The following is a 9,555-nucleotide window of genomic DNA, read 5'->3' as shown; positions in this document are numbered from 1 at the left end:
GGCACATATGCACAATGGAAAAATGTGCTTCAATAACAAAGAAGGAAATCTCACCACTTGTGACAATGTATGTGAATCTGTTGAATGTCTGCATGCCATTTTGTTAAGTAACATAAGCCAGGTATCAGAAAGGCAAATAGCACACGACTTCGTTCCTATATGAAATCTAAAAAGCAGACCACACAGAGGTGGTGACTCCACGGGTTGGGGTGATGTTTAGTGAAGAGGGTACACTGAGTAGATGTTGGATCAAGAATACATAATTCTAGTTAGAAAGGAGGAATAGGTTAAAAACATTTTCTACAGCATGCTGACTATAACTTGTGATAACACATTCTTTCTCTAAAAAATTCTAAGACTTTGTATGTCAAGTTTTATTACCACAAAAATGACTAGTATGTGAGGTCGTGGACATGTTGATTAGCTGGCTGTATCCAACGCATAACATATATGACCTTTTGAACATCACCCTTTAAGTTATATATATGTATCATTTCATATGACAATTTAAAAAATAAACATACAATTTTTAAAATGCCTTAAGAAAATAAATGTCAATAAAGTATTTCATTATAAAGAACTGCTCTTCTTTTCTACCTGTATCAAAGTATTTTCATGACACAGGACAAGATGCAATGTCGTTTGTTAAGTTAAAAATATGTATATGTAAATAAAATAAATCCCAATGTAGATGTTCAATTGAAAGATAGAAATTACAGGCCTGAAGACTATAGTCCATCAATTGAAACCTTCACTGCATGTTTCAAAAGAAGAGGTGAGGAGGCAGAAGATAAAAGCAGAAAAATCAATTCAATTCCAGGGCCCTGGGTCACACCTGTAATTGCAGCACTTTGAGAGGCTGAGGTGTGAGGATTGCCTGTACTCAGGAGTTCCAGATCAACCTGGGGCAACATGGGCCCATGTGTAAAAAGTAATTAATTAGTTAATTAATACGTAGCTGGGAGGGGTGGCATGCACCTGTAGTGCAAGCTGGGTAAGAGTCTGAGTTGAGAGGATTACATGGTTGTGGGGTGTCCAGGTTGCCATGGGCTGAGATCGTGGTGCTGCTGTCCAACTTAGGAGACAGAGTAAGACCCACTCTCAGAAATAAAACAAACAAAACAGAGTCAAATTAGGTAAAGTAAAACTATGTAGTGTGAGGAGAACAAAAATAAATAAAACATTATTAGAGCCTATGCAATGCTATGAAAGAAACCAGCTTTCACATAATAACAGCTCCTGATGGGGAGAACAATGAGAAAGGGCAGAGAGAACACTGTAAATAATAATACACCAAACTCCCCAAATGAATTAAAAGACATAAATGTACAAAGTGTACTTCCTTTCACCTCAAAGCCCTTAATAACAAGTGTCTTTTTCTGTACCCCTGGCATGCATTCAGCTCACTTGATCCTCTTTGGGGAGGTTCTCAGACCATGATGTGCCCTTTCTGTATGCTCTCCTTTTGTTATTTCACATCACTTATCTGTAGCAGGTCATAACAAATCAAAATTCTTTGACATTGTTTGACACAATGAAGAACTCAGATATGAGTTCATTAAACAATAGTTTATGACATGTTGTGAAGAAACTCTGTATCTACGATGTTTGTTAAAAGATAATACAAAATAAAAATATAGGGAGAAGTACATTGTGACTGTCAAAGCCTCATCCCTGAAACAACATATCTCTTCTCATAGAAGCTGTGCTGACCAGAGTCCATACAGGACAAGAATGTCAGCACTCTATTACTGTGTCACCGACAGATGCTGATGTTGGAAGTGTTTTATCTGGGAACAGGGAAGAAAGTGGCACACCCAACAGTGAAATCCTCCTCCCCCATCTGTAAGAGGCAACCCCTTGTCCTGCACACAGATACAGATGTTCCTGGGAAGCAGCCAACCACTCTAGAAAGAACACTGTGTTTTGTCCTCCTGTATGAGGCTTGTAACACATGCTCTGCAACTACATTCTCTTTACATTTTTAACCTCATGCAAAGTACACTGAAAAGGCCACAGAAAATAGAAGGGGCCTGCACTTCAGAAACAATCTGCAGTGCCAGTCACTGGGGAGAATAGAGCCTCACTAGTTTGCATGAGCACCAAATGCACTCCTACTGGTGTAGGCTACATACATTTTTGACTCCTCACGTAATAAAGGGTCTTGGAGAAAAGCTTAAACAACTAAAGATGTAAACATCAACAACATCGTCCATATTCTGGGTCATCAAGTGACAGACAGTCCAGGCATGGATCCTCAGGCAATCTTATATTCCACAAATCCACCACCTTTCCCCTCACTTCTGCATGTTTGTGTTTTGCCTTAGTCACCTACGCCAGAAAAAAAAAAAAAAAAAAAGGGCGTATCCTGAATGTCTTCTCATATGCCTCTGAAACCTTTCCCATAAGGCTTCCATATACCTTATGTGCTCATTTCTTCTCACGTTGGTGTGTGAGAAGTCCTGAGAGGCTGATTGTCCCAGAAAAAGATTACGCATTCGCCTTTAAAGAAAAATAAGCTGTGAATTCGACACGAAAGATAACGTTAACATTTCCATTATCCTGTGCTATCTTAATGTGTCTGATGATACCCAAAATGAAGGATTTTGCAGGTACCTTACCCCAGCAAACTGGGCCCTGGATAGCTCAGTGTCCATCACCCAATGTCATTGAACTATCTCTGCTTCCATAGGATGAAGTAAGCTGTCAACTTAACTGTCTTCTGTTTCTTGTACCTCCCCAACTCTGTCCTATAGAAAGAATCCCAAAACATTTCACACCAATTCACTCTACAAATTCAGAGGCCCAGCTCCCACACAGACTGGTCATTTTCATGAAGAGAATCAAACATATAGATTGATCAATTCATTATGACAGCGGAATCCAGGGGATCAACCGACACACACACACACAGACACACAAACACACAGACACACACACACACACACACACACACACACAGAGCCACACATCCTTAATACTGTTTATTTTTTATTCCATACAATTCAATTCCCCCACCCCGCTTCCTGTCTTCATTTGCTGTGACTGGATCTGCTTGTCCTTCAGTTCCTGTGCACAAGACCATGCTCAGTACTGACATCCTGCATACTGTAGTAAGTTTTCAGGAGTTCTGCCGTGTTAGGTGAACACAGCACCTGTGTCCGATGCTCCATCATATTCAACCCAACATCTGCGCGTTCCCTAGAGAAACACAAACACATGTCAAAATGCATCTCCTCTGAGCCACCATTTAAAATGTTTTAATTTTACGGCCTGCTGAGAAAAGACTACCCCTTCCCCTTTTGTGATCTCTTCAACTTCCTCCTACCGTGCATGTGTTACAAACTATTCTCTGCAATACCTGCCCCATTTCCAGTATTCTCTGTGACAGGAGTCAGCTAACAAGACGCGTTGTACACTAAAAGCACACGGAAATCCGATGGGGTAATAGCTTAAGGAAATCCATCGATCTAAACAGTCCTTTGTGGTCTGTGGCAAGGAGGACAACCAGGCACATTCCGGGAGCCCAAGCTTTAGGGGTTGGTAAGATGACTCCCCGTCGGGTTGTCGGCCACGGAACCAAGTGCCACAGATTGAAGGTAAGAACTCGGCTTTACTTCTCAGTGAGTGTGGACACGCACTATGCTTCCCCGGGCTTAAGACTCCACAGTTATAACCTGCTTTGCAGTGCAGTGTCTCATGTGCCTTTTTCAGCCCAATGCCATGAATGTCCTGGATTCTGTCATGCTGTGTCTTCCTCTCAAGGAATTTCGGCATGGATAAGACGGACCCCCAGGTTCTACATTTCTGAAATGAGCCTCCAGGCTCCCTGAATAGAGAGGTGTGTCAACACCCTTATCCTGGGTATCAGACAGCTCCAGTTCCCACTGTACGGCTCACCTGAAATCTCTGTTTCCTCTTCAGGTGGCTTCATCCTCCTGTAGTATTGCAGGGGATCGCGCCACAGGTCCTTACATAGGATCTGTCAGGGGAATCAACCGGAAAAGGCCTCATGAGAGCTCAGACTGGTGACCCAAGCAGCTGGGAACACACCGGGGTCATTCCTCATGTTTCCCAGCAAGGACCCACCTCAGCAATCCTATTGGATCCTGCGAAGTTGTGGTCAGAAAACCAGTTGAAGAAGTTAAGACCGCTGTTGTTGTGTCTGCGGCGATAGGCCTCAACTTCATAATCCTGACACCACTGAATTGGAGTGGAATGAGAAGCCCTGTATTCTACAGACAGAGGATGTTTTGGTAAGGGGGCTGGAACACGTTGGCACTGATCCACCCACCTTCCTCCTTCCACTACCCATCCTGGGAGCCACCTGTCACCTGTGACGTTCACGAGATATTCCTTGGTAATCACTTTATTCTGGAAGTAGGGGTTACTCCGAAAGAACAACATGATCTGGCAGAGATGAACGGGATGCTTCGCTTCTTTCACCTGTCCGGACAAGGTGGAGAAAGCTTAAACACCTTTTTGGCTGAGGTGCCCACTGTTGCTTGCAGGAATAAATTATCTCCCTCAGCCTCCCCCACTCAACCCTCCAGCCTTAGTCTTCCCGGCCTCACCTCCAAGTTGATCATGTAGCTCAGCATGTCTTCATCTTGGTCAGTGATCAGGGCCGACATCTGAGGGTGGTTTGCAATCTGATTGAGGTCAAAGAGCCTCGAGATGCAACGGAAAGAAAAGCTAGAAGCAACGGGGAAGGCCTAAGAGCACCCAGAGGGGCGGCTAGGGGATTTTTTCAGATCTGCATCCATGAATGACCTCCCTTTCTCCTCTCCCTCCCCCTGAATTCAGACCTCTCGGGTTTCACCGAGGGTGTATCATTGTGAGGCTGACCGCACTGACACGGGGAGGGGCGACATGCAGAGAACTGCCGGTGTCTGAGGCCTGGCAGAATCTGCTCATACCCGAAGAAGCCCAGTCCCAGATCGGACTGGCAAGGCGGAGCAGTCACAGTCCCTTAAAACGATAGCTTGATTCACAGCAACACGTGTTCTGCTGAGAACTCGCTTCTGCTCTTCAGAAAGATGCCCCAAACGTCTGCTGCTTGGCACCATGAAGCGTTTCTCTCACGCACGCAGGAAAATAGTACCCGTGTCTGCTCTGGCTTTCTTCAGCCACATTTGTCTGTGGAAACTCACCCGTGTTCCCCAAATGGTCACATCGACGCCGAGCCGCCCGTAAGTTCCTTACACTTCCCAAGAGCACCGCTCAACTGGAAAAGCAGAAGAAACACTGCAAAGGATACAACATTGGCCCAGAAGCCAGGCATGCTCTGGATGATGGCGCCTCTGCGGTCCAGGTGGGGCTTGCGCCTCCGCTCCATCTTTTCCCTCTGCTGAGAAAAGGCCTTCCTGGCTCGGGCATTAACCGGCTCCAGCTCCACCTGAACGGCCAGCAGCTCCTCCAGTGCAGACTCTGGGCTCATGGGCCCAGGGCCAGGCTGTGCCCGCTGGACCTGCTCCTGCCGCTTCTCGTCGGCTTCCTGGTGGGCCACCACCTCCACCTCCGCCATTATGTCATCCGCTCCCAGCACCGCCTCCTCCCCCAAAGCTCCCTGCTGGCTCTGCGCCCCGGCCTCCCCCTCCTGTAGAGACTCCATCCTGAAGACGGTGCCCCCCTTCGGACTCCCACTGACCACCGCCTGTGCTGCCGGACCCTCACCGCAGGAACCCTGCCGCTGCCCTTCACCGCAGCCGGTGGGACGGCGGGCCCTCAGGGCGCATGCGCCGGGCTAGCAGGCGCCCCCTAAGGGACTGCAGGCAAAGGGCGCAGGGAGCCGCGGGAAGACATGGAGACCGAAGGGCCCCAGGAGCCCCTCCAAGACCGCGGTTCTCCCCTGGCGGCCAGTCAGTGCGAGGGCGGTGGGCGTCTCCCCGGGCAGCAGCAACCTAGGCTGGCCTGCAGTCCCAACCTCCCGAGCTATGCCTCCTCTGAGAAGCCCTCGGGGCTTGCGCCAGGTAGCGCTGCATCCAGGCACACGCGGGCTGCGTGGCCTTTGGAATCTTGGGCATGGAAGCCCTGTGCCCTCACTGACATCCTGAGTGTGGCAAGCCATTGACCCACACGGCACGTATGAAACATCTCACTTCACTGGGCAGGCCAGGTAGATGGAATGGAATACTGCAGATCCAGAGGAGAAGTCTCTCTGGCTGCTGGGGCGAGGGCAGCCGAGGCGGCCTGGGGAAAGTGGGTCTGGGCGGGCGCGTGGGAGGAAAGTCTCTTGGTTAGGCTGAGGTGGAATTCGTCTGCTCCAGAGGCCAGAAGGCCGGCACGCCCTCTGGCAGGTCTATGACAATACAGACTCCGCGTAGCAGGCTTCCTCCCGGAGGGTGCTGTACGGAAAGGAAAGGAGCATTCCAAAGGGGCTCCCGTCCTATGCCCTAGACGTACCGGAGGCCAGCCTCCAGGGCTGGCCATGGACAGCCAGCGTGCACACCGCTGTGCGCTGCCTTGCCGACCCAGAGGCTCCCATAGCGCTGAAGCGCCTGTCTCCCCGCTGCTGGCGCTGGACCCAAAGGGGTGTAGGCCCTGAGCATACATAACCTCCTTTGCACCCAAGCCATTCCCATAGGGAGCGCCAGGCACGACCCTGCAGCCCCTTCTACCTACAGGGCTTCCCTCAGGTGGACAGGCCCACCCGTCAGGAAGCCCAGGACGAGAGGACACCACACACCTGGACGTCAGCAGAGCGTGTCCAACATCCAGCACACAAGGGCCTCCTGCGGCTCCTGAACCCTGAGGAAGCAGCCGCCTTACATCACCCCGCCCCCCGCCCTCGGCCGCAACCACTTCCTCTGTCTCCTTTCCCTAGTTAGTGCAGGTTTCTTGGCCTGGCTCTCCCCACCCCAAAAACCACCACAGTTGTGAGGTTGCCTCCTCGACAGACAGCGACAGAGAAGCAACAAGCGAGGGCGACAGGCCAGATGCTCCAGATTCTCTGTGCTCTTGAAAATTGCAGGGTGTCACGAGACTTGCTCAACGAGTCGTCTGGAGGCTCCTTGACCAGAGGTAAATTGTTTGGCACACTCAGTTGTTGTCCTGGGTCAGAAACCATGGTGAAGTCCTGCTTTGCTGCACGATGGATGTGCAGGTCAGGCTGGGGAGCCTGGGTCTGCGGGAGGGGTCCAGTGTCTGAGTCCGTTTGAGGCCTCCCTGGGGCCCGCGGTGTCTCAGCGGCAGAGCTGGGAATGGGAAACTCATGCTTCACTCCAGCTAGCAGGCCACCTCAGTCCAGCTAGATGAAATGGTCGCTTCGAGTCCATCCCGTTTCTCCTTGTTGGCCAGGCAGGTGGAGGAACTCAGTCATCCCCAGTTACTGGCGGCTGAATGAAGATTTCCTTTTGTCACAACTTTAACTTCCACAGTGAAAGTCATCCTGAAGGACTATTGCTTTGGCATCCTTGGTACGGAGTGCCTCCCAGCATAGTAGGGGAGCTGGTGTGTGGGAGGGTCTGTGTGGCATGAAACTTCCTGGCTCCTCTCCCCCCAGGGAACGGGGTGTCTCATTGCACTTCAGTCCGGTGGTTCCGGGATCATAAAGATAGAGCCTCCAGCTGCAGGCAGAACATCGCCTACCTGAGCTCGTTCAGCTGCTGGGCTAAAAATGACTGCCTGGGTTTTGGCAAGGTTGCTGAGGAGGGTTCCGCGGCAGGTGCATCATGGGAAAGGACCTCCCTGGTCATTCCTTGGCCTCTGGGGAATGGGCTCTGAACTGTGACCTGACCTACGGTGGACCCCCTTCTGCAGTCCCCCAGATCATCAGCCAGGGCCTATGGCTCAATCCATTGCAGTTCTACTCCAGGGAGGGAGGGACGGCATTAGAGAGGGAACAGAGAGGAGGCCAGGCAAGCAGCCTGGGGCTGGGAATTTGGAGGCCTTTGAGTCCTGGTTCTGTATCTCAATTGTATTTTCTAGCAACCCACCTTCAAAAATCTAACATTTGAGTTTTAACAACCACATGTGGAATTGATCAGATATGTTTTCTAAAGTTGAAGTTGCATTGTCTGCTCCACTCTTCTTCTTTCTTTTTTGAGACGGAGTCCCGCTCTGTAACCCAGACTGGAGTGCAGTGGCGCCATCTCGGCTCTCTGCAATGTCCGCCTCCCGGGTTCATGCCATTCTCCTCCCTCAGCCTCCTGAGTAGCTCCATTCTAAGGCACATAATTACGTGGTAACTTTTTTCTCTATTGATCTGGAGTGGGCAGATTACTACTACTCTGCCATATATGAGAATATGCATTTCCTTACCTGTGACAACACCAAGGCATTAGAATATGTCTACCTTTTTTGTAGCTATATGAAAATTTTCATGTTGTTAAATGGGCCATTCTTAAAGATTATTAAAATTGAACATAGCCTACTCTTAAAATTAATATTTCATAATGGATTTGTAAGAATTGTATGTTATGATACAAATTTTAAAGATAACATACTTTTCTGAAGTGTCATTTTTTGATTTGTAAATATTTAAGTTTCTTTGAATGGAATTTCGTGGACCCTAATCATATGTTTCGATACAGCTTTCCTCATAGCAGAATTATAGGAACAGTAATTTATCATTTTTCTCCTAATATATTTTTGTCCTTATCTAGATTGTATTTACCTGTTTAACTGATCAAATTCTGCTCTCTCTTCACTCTGCATTTATCCCACATCTCTCTCTCACACCAATAAAATGATTCTTGTGTTATGTTTCAGGGTTTCTTCTGTCGCTAGACTGGAGGGCAGTGGGGTCGTCTCAGCTCACTGCAACCTCTGCCTCCCAGGTTCCAGCGATTCTCCTGCCTCAATCTCCCGAGTAGCTGGGACTACAGTCGCATGCCACCCGGCCCAGTTAATTTGTGTATTTTTGGTAGAGATGCGGTTTCACCATGTTGCCAGGGATGGTCTGGATCTCTTGACGACGTGATCCACCCACCTCTGTCTCCCCAAGTGCCGGGGTTCACATTGTGAGAAAACATTAGTTTTAATCTCGTGTTTGCTGGAGAATTCCTCTTAATTTCTCCTAAAATTCCTAGCGGTATTGTTTGATAGAAGGCTTCTTAATTTAAGGAATTCTTCCATCTCCTTGGTCCCTTGGTAGTGTTCCCCCGGCATACCAATCTAAAAATTGTTGGTTCCGTTTCTTTGTGGGTTGGAGTCTTGCTCTCACCAGCCCAGAGTGCGCTGGTGCAATGATAGCTCCCTACGCTCTCAAATTCCTGGGTTCAAGCTCTTGCTGCGTTGCTGTGACTGCAGGCATGCACCACCACACATAGCTAAATCTGTTTTTCTTGTTTCTTATTTTTGTAGAGACAGGATCTCATTACATTGCCATAGCCGCCATTAAAGCCCTGGGCTCACGCAGTCCAGCTGCCTCAGTCTTCCACACTGACTCACAGTGTGAGCCTCTGTGCCTGGCCATCCAGTTTCTGAGACCTCAGTAATACTTGCGTGCAAGGCATTCTCATTGGTTATGCGAGGATACTAAGAAGTAAAAGAGCATTTTGCGAATAAGCAATCCCTGATATTAAATAATATTGATTAATAAAATTAATGCTT

The 9,555-nt window shown here is 48.6% G+C and overlaps 1 pseudogene; it reads right to left on the bottom strand.

Moving 5' to 3' along the window:
* Positions 1-2,977: 2,977 nt before the first annotated feature.
* LOC139360973 (testis-specific Y-encoded protein 2-like) lies at positions 2,978-5,753 on the bottom strand (annotated as a pseudogene).
* Positions 5,754-9,555: the final 3,802 nt, after the last annotated feature.

This window comes from Macaca nemestrina, chromosome Y, assembly GCF_043159975.1.
Source record: "Macaca nemestrina isolate mMacNem1 chromosome Y, mMacNem.hap1, whole genome shotgun sequence".
NCBI lineage: Eukaryota > Metazoa > Chordata > Mammalia > Primates > Cercopithecidae > Macaca > Macaca nemestrina.
This window is presented reverse-complemented; position numbering and strand designations above follow the sequence as displayed.